Genomic DNA, 18519 nt, shown 5'->3' with positions numbered 1-18519 from the left:
ACTTATCAAATCATTCAGATTAATTTTTCTTTTAAAGTCGCTGCAGATTTTTCAAATGACCAGTGTCTAACTACCAATTTTGTGCAAATTGGATCTGGCAACACTGGCTGTAAGGGCACAGTAGATAAGTTTCTGAACCTTTGTTAGTGAAGACATAGAGAAACATAGCCTCTCATTTATATACACACAGAACAGGCACTGTAATTAATATGAGCAGATATAACAGTAATACTTCCAGTGTGATAAAGTATCGTAGACTTAATTTCTGAACCGAATCGTTTAGGAAGGGGGGAGTAGGGAGGGAAGGGGAGCGAAGTGCTGTACTGAACTGGAGAAAAGCCAAAGAGTCCAGAAAAATTTGGGATGACTCGAGGAAATTGTGAATCTGTGACGTATCTTAGACGATAATATGACACAGCAAGAGTGGTCGACCTACATTTAAACTGTGTAAGTGACCGTGTAGTCAAGTAGTGATCTAAAATCGTCGCTGACTGGATTTAATCGCTTTAGTTAACAGTGACTAATTCCACTTGTGCATTCTGAACGAAAATAATCGCCCTGCAACTTTACTGAAACGTACAAACCAAGCATCAAGCAAAATAAACATCAATTTTTTACCAGTAAGTAAAGTTGCCAAAAGCACCCTATATCGGGTTGTTGTATAACAAGTACGCATGCACCCAGGAATGGTCTCAGTTATTCGAAAAACACCGATGCATCTAGTCCATGCAAATCTGGTAATATTTTAAACAAACCAGCTCGAAACACTTAACCAGCTGCCAACTGCGAATACTACACGGGCTGCCATTCTCAGCCGAGCACAACGGAGCACACTTACTATAGCATCGCGTGCACGAAGTATAATAGCGGGCTACAAATATGTTCATTGAATTTCTTTTTTGAGTGATAAACCGTAATCTGTAAACTTGGCATCCACACTGAATGGGGGGCAACAGAGGTGACTATTATTTCACTAAATTGTGCAAAAATCGTAGCGAAGGAGATGGAGCAAACATTACATTTATGCAACGGGAAGAGTGAATGCCGCACTTCGAGTTCAGCATGCGGTTCTTTGTCCCAATCCAAGACAAAACTGTATTGCATAACCTAGTCTCACCAATCGGTTTAATAGAAATGCGATTCCAAAAACGAAGCTCTGGCAACGCTGTAACACCAGCCAAGAACAGGTAGCATGAACTTTACGCGGTCCTAATCGAGGCAGTGAGGTGGGAAATGAATACGAAGACTCGTCGATGTTCGAGTCGCGCTTAAGACAAACATCCTTTTTTTTTTCAGTTAAAGCATCAAATTTTGTATGCCATTTACACCTCCACCATGCGGTATCTTGCGTATTTACTTCTGTTACTGTTACCTTTCTTTAAACATAACTTGAACTTCTTACACACGTAAACGACCATTTTGTTTCGTCCAAGACACAAATAAAGCCAATAGAAAGTAATAGTGGATTCAGTAATATCGTCGGTATCCAATGAGTACAAAACACCACAGATAGGCTGCACTGGAATGCACGTTATGCTGAGCACAGTAATTCCATTCTGTACGTCTGACGTCCAGGCTTATCTACACATAGCCAAGGGTGACATGTGGTTTGTGTTCAGACCAATTATGGATGTTATGGAGGTCGAAAATACCTTCAAGAGCGAAGTTAGATCCGTCAGTCCACATCTCCTTATTTATAAAATGTTCTTTATCTTCCACTTGGTGCGCAAGCCATTCACGAAACTGTACTCGACGAGTGCGGCCTACTGGTCGCTGGTGTTGAGTTAACTTGTAATGATATGGATGCAGTTCTTCATCGTGCAACAGTTAAACAATCAGTCCTTGAGATATCTGGAACTGCCTTTCAATATCACGGGTACTTCGACAAGGTTTAGAGAGACTCGCACACTGTCTGTCCAATACGTCTAGCCCTTGGACGAGCCTTGAACGACCTCTGTCCATTACTTGTGGACGAAGATTACTAGTTTCCCGAAGGTGTTGCTCCAGGCGGAATGGCGTCTTTCAAGGTGCTCAAAAAATGATTCAAAAAGCTCTAAGCACCTTGAGACTTAAAATCTGAGGTCATCAGTCCCCTAGACGTAGAACTACTTAAACCTAACTAGCCTAAGGACAACACACACATCCATGCCCCATGCAGGATTCGAACCTGCGACCGTAGCAGCAGCGCGGTTCCGGATTAAAGCGCCTAGAACCGCTCGGCCACAGTGGCCGGCTTTTGAGGGTGCCATTCAGGTTACGCACGAGCAGCAACAGCAACACCAAAAGCATATCGACGTGTTCATAGTTTTTATACTTCGTAGGGAAGGCGCCCTACACGAACTTGAGCAATTACGGTTGTGGACTACACGGTTAGTAGACACAAGCACGGGCTTCAATGGACCCCACTGTCACGTGATAGGCTATTGCCATGTATCAAGAGGATGTCCTGTTTACAAACGAGAAGCACCAGGGAACGGACGTCTAAAACATCAAAAGTAAGCTGGCGATGATTCGAAATAGCACCGTGGTGGATGTGGGTTTGATGTCCCACTAGCCTACTCAGTGGGCTACGATGGCTAATAGGGTAATGCAGTGTGGTACACGTTCCTCTATACATTCCCATGCGCTGCACGATGTGATAGTTGGCCAGCTCTTCGTTTTCATACATTTTTCAAAATTTATTCTATCTCATTTGGTTAGATAACTTTTGTCTTGAACCTGGAAGAGGAATCACATAACGATTTCCAAGTGCAGCATTTTTTCTTCACTTAGGTGCCAATGTAACACTGTACAGCATCTCTTCGACATCTCCTGTGCCAACACTGAATAAACCTGTGCAAGCAGCGGTTAATAATAAAATCAGCACCATGCGTTTCTCACGTGTTTGATCATTTCCACCAACGTCCCTTTCGTAATCAGATATTGAATCATTTCTATACGTCTTTTCCGCATTCACAGCGCCACATTTCCACCTGGTGGACAAAACTGGAACTAACTTTTTCCCGGTGTGAATCGGTTCCGCATTAACCCATCAGAATATCCAACAACCTCCGCCGCCGTACAATAAGTACAGCTCATGCTGGACCTCTGTGAGTAGCTGTACTTCAATCATAGCCGCCCAGTATTTGTATACACACTCAGATATTTGTGTTCTACTAATATCAAAATGCATCGGCATTTATTACTAAGAGTAGTGAATAAAAAATAACAAAAGGAAAAAGAACGTCTTTATATAAGTTCCATAGATCTGCATCTTTACAATAAGTTAAGCGAAAAAACAACCTACTTTTAGAGAATTTGTAGATTTAGAGGATTGACAATAATGACGTGAATACGCCATTTTAAGGTTGTAGGAATAAACTACAGGACTCGAAAATGTGTCAAAACTTTTGGCAGATACCATAGTTGTAAGATTCTAAGGATGTGAAGGGGAAGCTGTAGTTGATAACAATAAAACAAGCATTGTGGAATGTTGATAAAGTGAATAAGGTGATGCTGAGGGAAATGAAACTATAAAATTGATACAAATGTGTTGCTATTCGGCAGAAAAATAGCTGATGATGGCAGAAGAAGAGAAGGCATGGAATGTGGACTGCCAAAAACACGAAAAGATATTATGACATAGAAAAATTTGTCATCTCCGTATAATGTTCTGGAAGATATTTGTCTGGAGTTTAGCATTGTACAGAAGTGAAACGTTGACGATGAGCAGCTCATACAAGAAAAAAATAGAAGTTCTAGAAATGTGATGCTACATAAAATTGCCGAACACTAGATGCATAGATCGGATAATTAATGAGGGCGTGCTGAATCGAAATGGTGTAGGGAGAGGGGGGAGGGGTGGCAGGGAAGAATAGAGGGTGTTTGACTGTCACAGGTACAAATGAAAAGAACAGGTAGCGGGCAATGACGTAAACAAATAATCCTAATGACCTTAAGTCCATAAACCAGTGCTTTCGCTGATACGACTTATTACGACTGAGCATGTGAACACCTTACAACACAGTCTCCGAGGATCCAGTCAACAGATACGCACTTGACGACAAACGCATAACAAGAGGCGTTCCATATGACCATAGTTCATGTGGAGGTAGGCAGCAGCAACCCTCCTAGTCGATGCCTGTACGTTTTCTAATATCCCAGGCGTGTTCCAGATGTATTAACAACTATTCACAATGCGCTCCCGTAGTTTATCGAAACCATCAACAGGGCTGAATACACGAAAGCTCTTAAATACTATCCCCACCTAAAAAAAATCCTACGGTTTCAAACTGGGGGACCTGAGAGGCCACGATACTAGCGAGCCACGACAGATATACTAAAAAGCTTCAATCTGAACCAAACAGAGAGCTGTTAATGGGAAGCAAGTGGCAATAGCCGTTTTATTTTTTCCTCAAGAATATTATTTTCAGACAGTACTACTCCTCTCTGATACCGATGACTTACAACCAAAAATGTTACTCATGAAAAAATTGTCGTTGGCTTCTTCTGGAAATACCGTTCCATGCAATAAAGAATGTTTATCTACACTTTTATACTACCTTCAATATTATAAAACTGTAATGAAAGTAAGGACGAGTGGAGAGAGAAATAGCTAATTCAAGTTCTTACGATAGTGTAATATCATTTATGGCAAAATCCCATATACTGACTTCGAGTTTAGGAAAGTTTAACAGTCTTGACGTAACCAACGTGAATTCGAAATCCGCACTGCAACGGTAGCTGCTAAAGTTGACATGCCGCCATTGCTCCTCATTACTGTTGTAACTGTTAGGAGAGCTGTTAATGACGCATTTCCGGTGGCGTTCATTGATACTCAGAGGCACGCCGCCGACACGGTGGACGGCCGTAGTGGAGGAGGAACCGGTCGCACTGCACAGCACTCGGCGGAAAGCTCACCGTTGATGCTTACGATAAAAACACGAGCCCAGAAACTAGTTCTTCAAGTAAAACTACAAGTCAGCTTCAGAACTTATGACCTTTATCCTTTAAATTTGAAGTAATTTCTAATTCCATCTCTGTAACTACAAGAAAATGATTGTTTTCTCAACAGACCCTGTTCTTTATTGAAATAATGCATCATCAGTGGCCTGTAATGAAATATGTTTGCAGATTGATTACCTTACTACTTCGAAAAACAGTTCGTTAAGACAGATGTTGGTTTAATTTGCGGTATTTTATGCCTGTTTGTCTCTCACATCACGAAACGGCACCTTCTAGCGTTTTTTTGAGTTATTCTTTAGTTTGCTAATTCTGGCCTAATCCCATACTGCTTTCCAGAACTATGCCTTTCTTGATTCGCTACACAACATAGTATAGCACCGTTACTGGTTTTATGTTTCGTGTGGTGTTACCAACTTAACCGATAGTTTTTTCGTTGATTTAAGAATGATCTCTTTCGCATGTTCGTCATATGACTGTTACGTCGTTCAATTATGATTTATTTCATGCCTAACAGAAATGAAAGTGTAATGACTGAGTTCAAAATTTAGATGGTGAGTAGGTGTCGGTAGTGGAAGGGGGTCGGTTGGTGGAGGAGACAGGAGGGAGGAGAATCTGATTCAAAGGTGAGTGAAAAATTGTGGAATGAAGAGTGTGTTGGAAAAAAAGGGGTAAGGAGCTATAGTTAAACATGAAAGAGAGGAGAGGTGAAGGATGAGAGAATGAGAGATGGGAAAGGACAGGATTCTTTTCCTCACAAGGTGACTTTTTTGTGTTATCTTATATAGCGTTTAATTTCCAGAGTTTATGTGGTCATGGTTGTTGAATAACTTTTGATTTTGTATTATTGCTTTGGCTATATGGAAGTTTTCTCCAACACATTCTCCATTCCACCGCTTTTGCATTCACTGTTCAGTCATGTCTTCTTCCCCCCCCCCCCCCCCCCCCCACCCCCCCACCTTAATCTCCTACACCTTCATTTCTCTGACACATTAAATAAATAAATTAATTGAACTACATGACACAAATATGAGAAATCATTAGAAAAGAGGACTTTGTAGACCAAATAAAAAACTAGTGGTATAACTGGTAATCCTACACAAAATAGAAATATACCAACAAATATTATTATTGATATTATACTGTGGTTTGTTTCACATTAAGAAATATATAGTTCTGCAAAGCAATCAACAATGCCAGACTAAAGAATAGCTCGAAATGTGCAGCAGACGCCGTTCCCTGAACGAAAACAAGACATAGAATACTAAAAGTAAAATCAACATCGGTCTTAACGAACTGTTTTTCGAGCTATAAAGAAAGCCAATTTGTATATGTCTTTCCTTACAGCCCACTGATAATTTATTATTTCAATAAAACGAAACGAGTTCAGTGACAAAACACACATTTTCCTGTATTGCAAAGATGAAACTAAAATACTTTCAATGATCGTAAAGCAGATGCGCACAAAATGGCCACACAAATGGAGAATATATAGCCTTTAAACCCAGTGGATTATACGAGGATTTGAACTTTAACAGTGGCAACTATTTCTTTACAGCTCGTACAAAACAGATACGTGTTTCGAAGTTTTACTGACGTTCAAAGTAGTCACCAGCATTGTGTATAACCCGTTTCCAGCGATGTGGAAGTCGCAGGATACTTTTAGCAGTGCCAGTTGTGTTGACAGTTCGAGCGGCGCTGTCTATTGCCCGACGAATTTGTAGCAGTTCTGAAGCGAATGCCATGAAGTGTTTCCTTCAGTTTAGAAATCGAGTTGAACCCACGATGGTTTAAGTCGGGGGAGTGCTGTAGTTGGTATAGCACCTAGCAGCCCCATCAGTCAAACAAATCAGTAACAGCTTGCACTGTACGTGCTTGAGCATTGCCCTGCAAAATGATGTTTAAGTCCTTCGGAAAGTGTCGTCACTTCTGTATCTAAGCTGGTCATAGGTTCTCTTCCAAAAATGAACAGCATAGAGACAGATGTGATGACTCTTTCTGCAGGAGCTGACCATCAATTTGCAGGAAAATGTTTAAGCAATAAATGTACCAGAACCACTGTTATCATGTGATCTTTCCCCCCCTTTCACGCACCCATACCACATTCTGACTGCTTACAGCGCCATATTTTCACGTAGTGCCACGAAGTGGAACCGTTCTTTTTTTTTTTTTTTTTTTTTTTTTTCCTAGCATACTCCACGAGCGCATGGATTAATGAATATATCTACCCTACGATGTTTCAGCGTCCTGCAATGTATACAGCCCGCAGTGCAGCACTCGGAACACCGTCAGTTTAATTATAACCATCCGCTCGTTGTTCAGATCGCAGGGCACACGGCTTCTGCTGTACAGAAACAGGTAGGGTGCAAGGGCGGGATGAAGCCCTACCGGACAACTAAGCTGCGACGCCCACAGCTCAGCTTTCCATGCCGGGCGCAGGCAGCGGAGGTAATTTGAGGCATTGCTGGGGCAACGTCCTTGAAGACGGGAAGGTCCTGCCATCCGTTAGCGCGAACGGGTGGAGAGTACGGGGGTGTCTCAGACGAATAAGGCGGCCTCACTCGCTGATGGACGCGCTGACGAGAACGGAGAAATTAAGAGGGAAAGCTCCCGCATTAGACTACTATTCAGGTTCGGACGATCTGCGAGATCCATTATTCTTGAGGAGTGTACAACAGATTGTTCTTTTCATCAACATTTCTTCTGTTGACGTATCATTTTTTATCACGACCGCAATCGACGACAAAGTACCTTGATTACTCGGTTCCCTTATGAGAAAAGTGATAACTAGCCAGATGTGTTCTTTCGCATAATACTGATAGTTATTAAAATTCGCATCATATTGTTGTCGCCATTTCTCTGTAAACTGCAACCTTTGTCGCAATTAAACTCAAGGAATGGGCAGGTGTAGTGGTTTCTCTAGAAGAAAATATGCAGAAAGAATTTATGACTCCTACAACTTCTCAAAGGTTTTCCCTTTCGTGTCCTGTCACATACTTTCAGGGACCACATCTGTAAAAGCGAAGCATACGCAGATGAATATTCACGGATCGTCGTTAACAAGCAAGGACAAAACTTTAAATATATATATTGGTAGATGAAAATCGTATCTACACATTAAGAACCAACAATGAACTCTACTTCCAAACTTTCTGCTACAAGGCGGATCAGTTTCCTTGAACATCTGAAAATAATGGTGAACAACAGATTAATCAACAAATTCCTTGAACAGTTCAGTAACAAAAGGGATAAAAGTCAGTGGGTCAAAGTATACCGAAAAATATTTAGGAGAGATGAACCTAACTGAAGAAGATATTCAAAACGGAGGAAACTTCAGAAGCAAAATAAAAAACATCAGGGTTCTCAAGAGAAAAGAAAGAAACGGGAAGAGTCTTCACCAAAAAACAAAAACGACAGCAGAACAAAAGAATGAAAAAGTGTTGGGATGATAGGAAGAAGAACATTAATCGAAACAACAGTTCCTCTGAGTAACTGTTTTGCCTGGTCCACAGCTGACTGGAGTCGACACAAGATGTAGAGGATAGAGAAACTTATTGCTCCATCATCTTCTCTATCTCTTGCTCTCTATCTCTTTCTCTATCATCTTACGCTCTCATGCGTAGATAACTGATGGAATGAATTAAAATTACTTTAATTGTTAACTATGATAACGTTTAGAGCGGTTGGAACAGAAATATTAAATTATGATCGACGGTAAATTAATACAGACAAAAAGTAGAGACTAAAAAAATTTTAATTATCAGACATTCTTTTCAGATTGAAGTCCATTGACTCTCCTAATTGCTAAAAAAAAAGTGTAGGAATGGGGACATCTGTTTACTAGCAGGATGTGTAGCCTATACTACCGAAATGAGAAGAAGGTAAAAGACCAACTATTATCCTGCAAAAATGGTAATGTTTAAGAGTAATGGTCTAGAAGCTGTAAATCTACAGTATGAGGAAACGAGGCAAATTTAACTAGTGAGGCACATGTTAAACAGCGTTTCTCGTAAGTGGGAGAGGAAAACTAGCAAGTAAAATCATACTATTTAAAAATACAACGAGGTCCTGAGTATTTATCGAGTTTTTAAATCAGAACACGGCATTTTGGTCCTGTTTGCAGACTAGATAAAACATTTAGGCAATTGTAAAGTAGTCTCTCTCACGCATGGATGTTACAGGAAGGTAATTCAAGCATTGCATGAACCGAAGCAGAAGACCGACGAGGAATCATCCTTAAGATCAATATTACGTAATATCAAACATCAAGGAACTCTTTAAGTGACTCCCAGGCAAATGTCTTAATCCAATCATCTTAACTTAATATTTTTAGGTAGTTAGATGTTTCATAGGTCATTTGAACGATTCGTTTATCGAATAGAAGTGGAACTAGTCATTTTAGAGGATGTGTGCACAGTTACTGTTAACTTTAATGAACACATTATCATTTAATTTCTACTCATACACCTCCACTTAAAAACAAGTTTTTTACTGGCTAGCAGTTTTTAAGCAGAATATCTTTAGTGGAATAGAAGGAGCTGTTCAGGAGAAATTAATTTGAATTAGATTCAAACCTTCCTTAGCCACCTGCCAGACATGTTACGTTATTAGGGAAAAGATAAAAAATTTTTGTTGCTGTGTAATGAACTCATTTCCCAGCCACTGACAGCTTTAACAATGGTAAATGAAGGTCATTTTCTCTCTAGTGTTGTAGGTATGGATATTACAGTTGTTCTTAAATTCTGGTGAATTACTCGTATTATTTCGTCTGTATTCTGAATATTCTTTACATTCTTGATACTTGACCTCCTGTTTCTTCCCACTCTTTATCACATACTCACCGTATGCTGTGGTATTCTGTCCAGCAGTGATCGAAGAAATTTCGTCTCTATGTTTCTTACTATTCTAGCCAGTTGATTTTGTTTTTAGTCCAACACTAACATAAAAAATGAAGCATAGGCTAAAACTTTATATACTACAAGTATTGTTTTCTGTGTGCTGTTTCAAAAGCTACAAATAATACTGCGACACGTGCAGTGTGTCAGTGGTATAGGTGTAGATATTTTTATTGTTGGGGGGGGGGGGGGGGTACTGAACAACAGTAAATTTATTCATTTGCAGACTAATAGTTATAGCTATTTGGAGCTGTGTGTTTTTAGGTTGGTTAGTACCTCCAAAACATGTGGCAAGAGAAAGCCAGTAATGCTCATTTTCCTCTGGGCAGGAGGTCAGGTGCTGAAGTTTGGATGCATTGATGCAAAATAGTTAGCCCATACTCGCAGACATGATCCACTTAGTGGTGCAGCCACGACCATACAGAAAACATCAGGCTGCAAATTATGTGACATGTTAATGTGAAGACTGTTGGACGCAGAGAAAAAACAGCTAACACATTACAGTTGGGTCATATTAAGGTACCAATGATCAAAATATCTGCACTTATACTGCCTGTAAACTGGTATTTTTAAGTTTTTTACTAATCTGTTATTGAACGAGTACGTGTTGTTGCTTCCTAGATAAAGTTATGTATGAACTATTTCTATTTTCGGTATTTAATAACTATGAGCCAATATATTCACTCACTTCCTCTAAATGCCACAGTGTTAGTATGTGCATTATGGAGATTCTAACCGTAAACCTGTGCTACTTTTATCAGAATTTATTTCTAAATCATTCTGCAGTTCGGCTAGAACTAAGTAAACGTATGAAAAAACTGAAAAGGAACGAACCACCTAAATTATCCTCATTAATTTTTAACACTGCTGGGAAATCCCTCTGCCATTGTGCAACGACGTCATCAAACCACCAAAATAAGAAGTACCAGAAAAGCACTAGCAGATGCACTTGTGTAAGAACATGTGTTATCCCTGCTTGTGTACTGTCATGTTTCCGATAAATCCTCTGTCATATATATTTTGTGAATCTCTGGTTAAATTTATAAAGAACTCTGGAAAACAACTTTACACTTTTGAATCGTCGATAAGCAATAGTGAAATAAATAATATAATGAATATTTTTTCTCTTTATAATAATCGTAAGTAACCAAATATTTGGAAGGCATTCTTTTCAGGTGAATAAATATTGCTTCCAGCTAGAGTTGAAAAATGAATTTCAGAGGTTGAAATTGTGAGAGAAGATAGAATTTTGTGAAATTTAGGTGGACATTACCAAAATGAAAACTGGAAAATTTAAGATATGATACTACAGACGGACATTTAGCAGTATTAAAATAGACAGAAGTAGAAAGGAACTTTTACTCGGCTATAATTGTAGAAAATACGTCAAAGACTCTGTACAGATCTAAGATAAATGCACAAATATAGGATATAGCCATTGACTTCAGATGTTCAGCTGTACAAGGGGAATGAACTTGAATGCAATGTTATAGCAGTAAAGGAGGAAGTAGATGAAGATACTGCGAGAAGGATTTGAGACAGCTATGAAACAAGTTATTAGAAAGAGCGTCCCTGGAATAGGCGACATTTCATCAAAATTGTTGAGGGTCTTTGGAGAGCCATCCATGACAAAACTATTTACCTGGTGTGCAAGATATATTAGACGAATTACCCTCAGATTTCAAGAACAATACAATGATTCCAATTCCACAGAACGCAGGTGATGACAGGTATTAATATTACCAATTCATCACTATAATAAGTCATGACTGCAAAATACTGACACGGATTACTTAAAGGAGAATGGAGGAAGATAGAAGCCTACATAGGGGAAGTCAGTTTGGGTTCCAAAGGAATGTGGGAGCACGCGATGTACTACTGACCATAATTCTTATCCTAGAACACAAAGAAAGCCAAATCTACGTTTTCAGCATTTGTAGATTTAGAAAGAATTTTTAACAACGTTGACGCAAATACACATTTTAAAATCCTGAAGGCAGCCGGAATTAAATAGATTGAGATGGTAAGTTCCTATGGGACCAAACTACTGAGGTCATCGATACCTAGGCTTACACACTACTTAATCTAACTGTAACTAAATTAAGGTAAGATCAACACACACACCCATGTCCGAGGGAGAACTCGAAAATCCGACGGGGAAAACCGCGCGAACCGTGACAAGGTGCCTAAGGTGGCTACCCCGCGCGGCAAAATAGAGGGAGTGAAAGACTATTTACGAACTGTAAAGAAACCACTGGAGTTGTATGAATCAAAGGACATGAAAACAGATACAGTAATTGGATAAGATAAAATTTTAGTCTGTCCCCAATGGTTTATTTAATCCGCACATTGAGGGAGTTGTGAAGAAAACGAAGGAGCAAGTCCAAGGAGTAAAAAAAAAAAAAAAAAAAAAAAAAAAAAAAAAGAAAAAAAAACGTGTTTTAAGGTGACGTAATTTTGATACACACGACTAAGGATGTGGAAGAGCAATTGAACGATATGGATAGTATCTTACACGAAGGATATAATATGAACATCAACAAAATGTAATACAACGGTAACGGAATGTAGTCGAATTGAATCAGTCGATGGTAGGGGAATATAATTTGGAATGAGACAGCAAATGTAATATAGTTGATGAGTTTTACTACTTTTGCAGTAAACTGATGACGGCCGGAGCAGAGAGCATATGAAATGGAAACTGGCTATTTGCGTAAAAGTATTTATAAAATGAAAGCGGCTATTTCAAGAAACATGTTTCTAAAAGAAAGGTAGCTTTCACGTTTAATACAAATTTAGGCGTTAGAAAGAAATTTTGAAGCTATCGGTCGGGCACTGAAAAATATACGATAATCAGTCCGTACAAGAAGAGAATGGAAGCTTTTGAAACGTGGTGCTATAATCGTAGAAGTATGCTGACGTTTAGATCGGTAGATCGATTAGCTAATGAGGAAGTACTGAACCGAATTTCGGAAAAGTAAATTAAGTGACAAGTGGACTAACGGAAGGGATCGATTGATGGGATGTATCCTGATCAACGAATCGTCCGCTGGATAATGGGGTGGGGACAAAGAGATGGATATTAACGGATGGATATTAACGGATGTGGAATGTAGTAGTTGTTCAAAAGCGAAAAACTTGCACAGGATAGATTAGCGTGGCTAGTTGCAAACCAGTCGTCGAACTGGAGACCACAATAACAACAACAATACGGATTATAGAGTATGAACTCCTGTTTTTCAGTGACCAATGCATTCTACGCATTTCTCTCTCTCTCTCTCTCTCTCTCTCTCTCTCTCTCTCTCTCTCTCTCCCCTCTCCCTATCTCGCTTTCCGATTGCGGGATTGTGGTCGCCGGTTGGAGACCACATGCTTGAGAAGCAAGTTTTCTGTAACACAGCTAAGGCGACCTTGCGGCGGGCATCAAGTTGCTGCCGTTAGGACACCAGGGGAGGGATCGTGTGGCATTTGCCGTTGGTGAACCAGGTGCTGGCTATAAGTCAACATTAATTTGTGAAGACGCATAGGGATCAGTCATTCCTCCCTGTCGCCGTTGGATAAGCAGCTGCAGCAGCAAGTCGTATACTCTTAGCTCACTTATTTGTTACATAGTTTAATTCTTAATTTCTTTGCGTGTTTTTGGTACTTGCATTGTTTAATTCATAAATTTCGGGCGTATTATAGTATTTGAGAGTGTAGCATCGCGTTTTAGTACCTGAATAGTGTAAAATCGCGTAGTCTCCTTCCGCCGCCGAGCAGTGTGTCAGCAGTGCGCAAGTAGCAGCATTACTGCATCTATTAGGCAATCTTGTATTTTAATAACCGTTTAAATTTTGTGTCGAATTGTTTGTGCTCTCTGTAGATTAGTTCAGACGTTCTTTGCACAACAGTTTTTAGCATGGATAGGGACTGCAACTGCTGTGTTCGGATGCAGGCTGAGTTGGCATCCCTTCGCTCCCAGCTTCAGGCAGTGTTGGCTTCGGTCACACAGCTTCAGGCTGTTGCCAATGGGCATCACTGTGGGGGTCCGTATAGGGGTTTGACGGGGACGGCCAGCTCGTCCCAAGCATTCCTCGATCGGACTACGACTGTGGCTGCTCGGGATACTGCCCACATTGAGGCTGGTAGAGTGGGAGGTCGTCTCGAGGTGTGGCAGGGGGCGAAAGACATTCCGGAGGGCTGAACGGAAGGCCTTTCCAATTTTTCTGACGAACCGGTTTCAGGCTCTGTCTCAGGTTGATACTGATCTTCGGCCAGACATGGCTGCTTTGTCCTGTTCCAGAGGTTGCCCCTCAGTCTGCAAGATCCGGGCGGTCGTAGAAGTAGAAGTGGGTAGTTCCTGTGAATTATTACGGGTGGAGGTTACACTCAACAACCGAGATAGGTTAATAGTTGGCTCCTTTTACCGACCTCCCCACTCAGCAGCATTAGTGGCAGAACAACTGAGAGAAAACTTGGAATACATTTCACATAAATTTTCTCAGCATGTTATAGTCTTAGGTGGAGATTTCAATTTACCAGATATAGACAGGGACACTCAGATGTTTAGGACGGGTGGTAGGGACAGAGCATCGAGTGACGTTATACTGAGTGCACTATCCGAAAATTACCTCCAGCAATTAAACAGAAAACCGACTCGTGGAGATAACATCTTGGACCTACTGATAACAAACAGAACAGAACTTTTCGACTCTGTAAGTGCAGAACAGGGAATCAGTGATCATAAGGCCGTTGCAGCATCCCTGAATATGGACGTTAATAGGAATATAAAAAAAGGGAGGAAGGTTTATCTGTTTAGCAAGAGCAATAAATGGCAGATTTCAGACTACCTAACAGATCAAAACGAAAATTTCTGTTCCCACACTGACAATGTTGAGTGTCTATGGAAAAAGTTCAAGGCAATCGTAAAATGCGTTTTAGACAGGTAAGTGCCGAGTAAAACTGTGAGGGACGGGAAAAACCCACCGTAGTTCAACAACAAAGTTAGGAAACTACTGCGAAAGCAAAGAGAGCTTCACTCCTAGTTTAAACGCAGCCACAACCTCTGAGACAAACAGAAGGTAAACGATGTCAAAGTTAGCGGAAGGAGAGCTATGCGTGAAGCGTTCAGTGAATTCGAAAGTAAAATTCTATGTACCGACTTGACAGAAAATCCTAGGAAGTTCTGGTCCTACGTTAAATCAGTAAGTAGCTCGAAACAGCATATCCAGACACTCCGGGATGATGATGGCATTGAAACAGAGGATGACACGCGTAAAGCTGAAATACTAAACACCTTTCTCCAAAGCTGCTTCACAGAGGAAGACAGCACTGCAGTTCCTTCTCTCAATCCACACACAAACGAGAAAATGGCTGACATCGAAATAAGTGTCCAAGGAATAGAAAAGCAACTGGAATCACTCAACAGAGGAAAGTCTACTGGACCTGACGGGATACCAATTCGATTCTACACAGAGTACGAGAAAGAACTTGCCCCCCTTCCTAACAGCCGTGTACCGCAAGTCTCTAGAGGAACGGAAGGTTCCAAATGATTGGAAAAGAGCACAGGTAGTCCCAGTCTTCAAGAAGGTCGTCGAGCTTATGCGCAAGACTATAGACCTATATCTCTGGCGTCGATCTGTTGTAGAATTTTAGAACATGTTTTTTTCTCGCGTATCATGTTGTTTCTGGATACCCGGAACCTACTCTGTAGGAATCGACATGGATTCCGGTAACAGCAATCGTGAGAGACCCAACTCGCTTTATTTGTTCATGAGACCCAGAAAATATTAGATACAGTCTGCCAGGTAGATGCTATTTTCCTTGACTTCCGGAAGGCGTTCGATACAGTTCCGCACTGTAGCCTGATAAACAAAGTAAGAGCCTACGGAATATCAGACCAGCTGTGTGGCTGGATTGAAGAGTTTTTAGCAAACAGAACACAGTATGTTGTTATCAATAGAGAGACGTCTACAGACGTTAAAGTAACCTCTGGCGTGCCACAGGGGAGTGTTATGGGACCATTGCTTTTCACAATATATATAAATGACCTAGTAGATAGTGTCGGAAGTTCCATGCGGCTTTTCGCGGATGATACTATAGTATACAGAGAAGTTGCAGCATTAGAAAATTGTAGCGAAATGCAGGAAGATCTGCAGCGGATAGGCATTTGTAGCAGGGAGTGGCAACTGACCCTTAACATAGATAAATGTAATGTATTGCGAATACATAGATAGAAGGATCCTTTATTGTATGATTATATGATAGCGGAACAAACACTGGTAGCAGTTACTTGTGTAAAATATGTGTGAGTATGCGTGTGGAACGATTTGAAGTGGAATGATCACATAAAATTAGTTGTTGGTAAGGCGGGTACCAGGTTGAGATTCATTGGGAGAGTCCTTAGAAAATGTAGTCCATCAACAAAGGAGGTGGCTTACAAAATACTCGTTCGACCTATACTTGAGTATTGCTCATCAGTGTGGGATCCGTACCAGATCGGGTTGGCGGAGGAGATAGAGAAGATCCAAAGAAGAGCGGCACGTTTCGTCACAGGGTTATTTGGTAACCGTGATAGCGTTACGGAGATGTTTAACAAACTCAAGTGGCAGACTCTGCAAGAGAGGCGCTCTGCATAGCGGTGTAGCTTGCTCGCCAGGTTCCGAGAGGGTGCGTTTCTGGATGAGGTATCGAATATATTGTTTCCCCCTACTTATACCTCCCGAGGAGATCACGAATGCAAAATTAGAGAGATTCGAGCGCGCACGGAGGCTTTCAGACAGTCGTTCTTCCCGCGAACCATACGCGACTGGAACAGAAAAGGGAGGTAAAGACAGTGGCGCGTTAAGTGCCCTCCGTCACACACCGTTGGGTGGCTTGCGGAGTATAAATGTAGATGTAGATGTAGATTTACGATTCAAAAGTAACGCTGTACAATAACAAGGATAAAAGACAGACGTGCAGAAAAATGTTACTTCTTGTCGTCATGTCACAGAAATTCGTACAAAATCGGCGACCTGTAAACTTGTCTAAAGTCACGTTCACAGTGGCGTGCATGCGGCCTTAGTGTCTCGTGCACTGCTTTGGGGCGTATATCTGTTAGGCGACTTGTACGCATCTTCATTATTTCTTCATTGATCAAGATAAAGTCGTTGCCTTCCTTCAGGTGAAACGAATTTTTCAGGTGATACTGAGTGCAGTCTACAACCTGGAGAACTAATTCTCGTGCTATCAAATAGCGTAAGTTTCCGTGCCTCTGTGTCCGGTAATTGAACCTCGTTAAAGCTGCGTGACCATCGAGGTAATCAGAGACTGCGCACTAACTGGAATTATGTAACGACGGGGACACGTTTGTGAAGGAATCACCTGGGATTTACCAGATCAAATCTCAAACTTTGCGTCATCATGTTCGGTCTGACTGTTTACATTAGCAGTAATCACTAATGTTTAACGAGTGCCATCCCAATCCCTTCCCGTTTCCCTCATTATACAAGTAAGAGAATGTTCCTGTGATAAACAAACATACCGAACTATTATGAGTACTATACATTTATCACGGCGATAAGATATTTTAAATCTCCGTGTCTTTATTGTAGTTTGTACATTGACTAACTAAATTTGTCGTTCGATCTTGGAATTTTTTAATCATTTCATTTTCAGCGAGCAAACGTCTTCCAAGATTCCAACTACCTTGCACTACCTTCCAACAACTCAAATGCTGCCGGCCGGTGTGGCCGTGCGGTTCTAGGCTCTTTAGTCTGGAACCGCGTGACCGCTACGGTCGCAGGTTTGAATCCTGTCTCGGGCATGGACGTGTGTGATGTCCTTAGGTTAGCTTGGTTTAAGTATTTCTAAGTTCTATGTGACTGATGACCACAGAAGTTGAGTCCCATAGTGCTCAGAGCCATTTGAACCATTTGACTCATATGCGTCAGGAATATACAGGGAATGGTTACATTGTTTACACTTCAGATACGCTTGAAGTACAACTAATACGGTGAAATGAATAATGTGGCTCTTATAATATAATAAAATAATGGAATAGATGATAATAAAATGTTGAAATGCGTGGCTTTTTAAAAATGTATTGAATTAATGAGATTAATTTTTCGGCATGAATGACAAGCTCAATAAGCTGAGCTATGCCTGGAAATAAGTTCGTATTAATTCATATTATTTTGCAGGGCGAAGTAGTTTCTTTCTCCGCTGTAGATTTGTGCTTACTATTCTTTATAATGCTACGTTTGGTCGCCGTGTTCACCTTTGAAGGTTTGACCGTGTTCCCATTAAGCTTATCGGATCTTCGTAATTTTCCAAAGTACACAGGTGGGCTTCAGTTCCTTTAATTATTGTACTATTTGAAATAACAACTTACACGATCTTTCTGTTAATAAAACACTACTGTATTTTTCTAAACGGTGCACATATGAAATACATACTCCTCACTTATTCATAGCGACCGCAAAATGGCGGTCTACAATTACTCGTTAAAAATGGCGTGCTTCTTACTCGTTCACTAGCTGAGCGCGAATCCTTCCTTCCTCCTACTGGTACCAGAAAAAAAATCCTCTGTTTTTTAAGAACTGAAAGTCCAAAAATACATGACGGTAGGCATAGGCTCTATGATGGGCTACCGCTTCATCTTCTCTCTTTGCCTTTAAAGAAGAAAACATAAAGGAAATGCAAAAGGTTTATCACACTCTTC

This window comes from Schistocerca americana, chromosome 3, assembly GCF_021461395.2.
Source record: "Schistocerca americana isolate TAMUIC-IGC-003095 chromosome 3, iqSchAmer2.1, whole genome shotgun sequence".
Classification (NCBI taxonomy): Eukaryota; Metazoa; Arthropoda; class Insecta; order Orthoptera; family Acrididae; genus Schistocerca; species Schistocerca americana.
Note: the sequence above shows the minus strand (reverse complement) of the source record.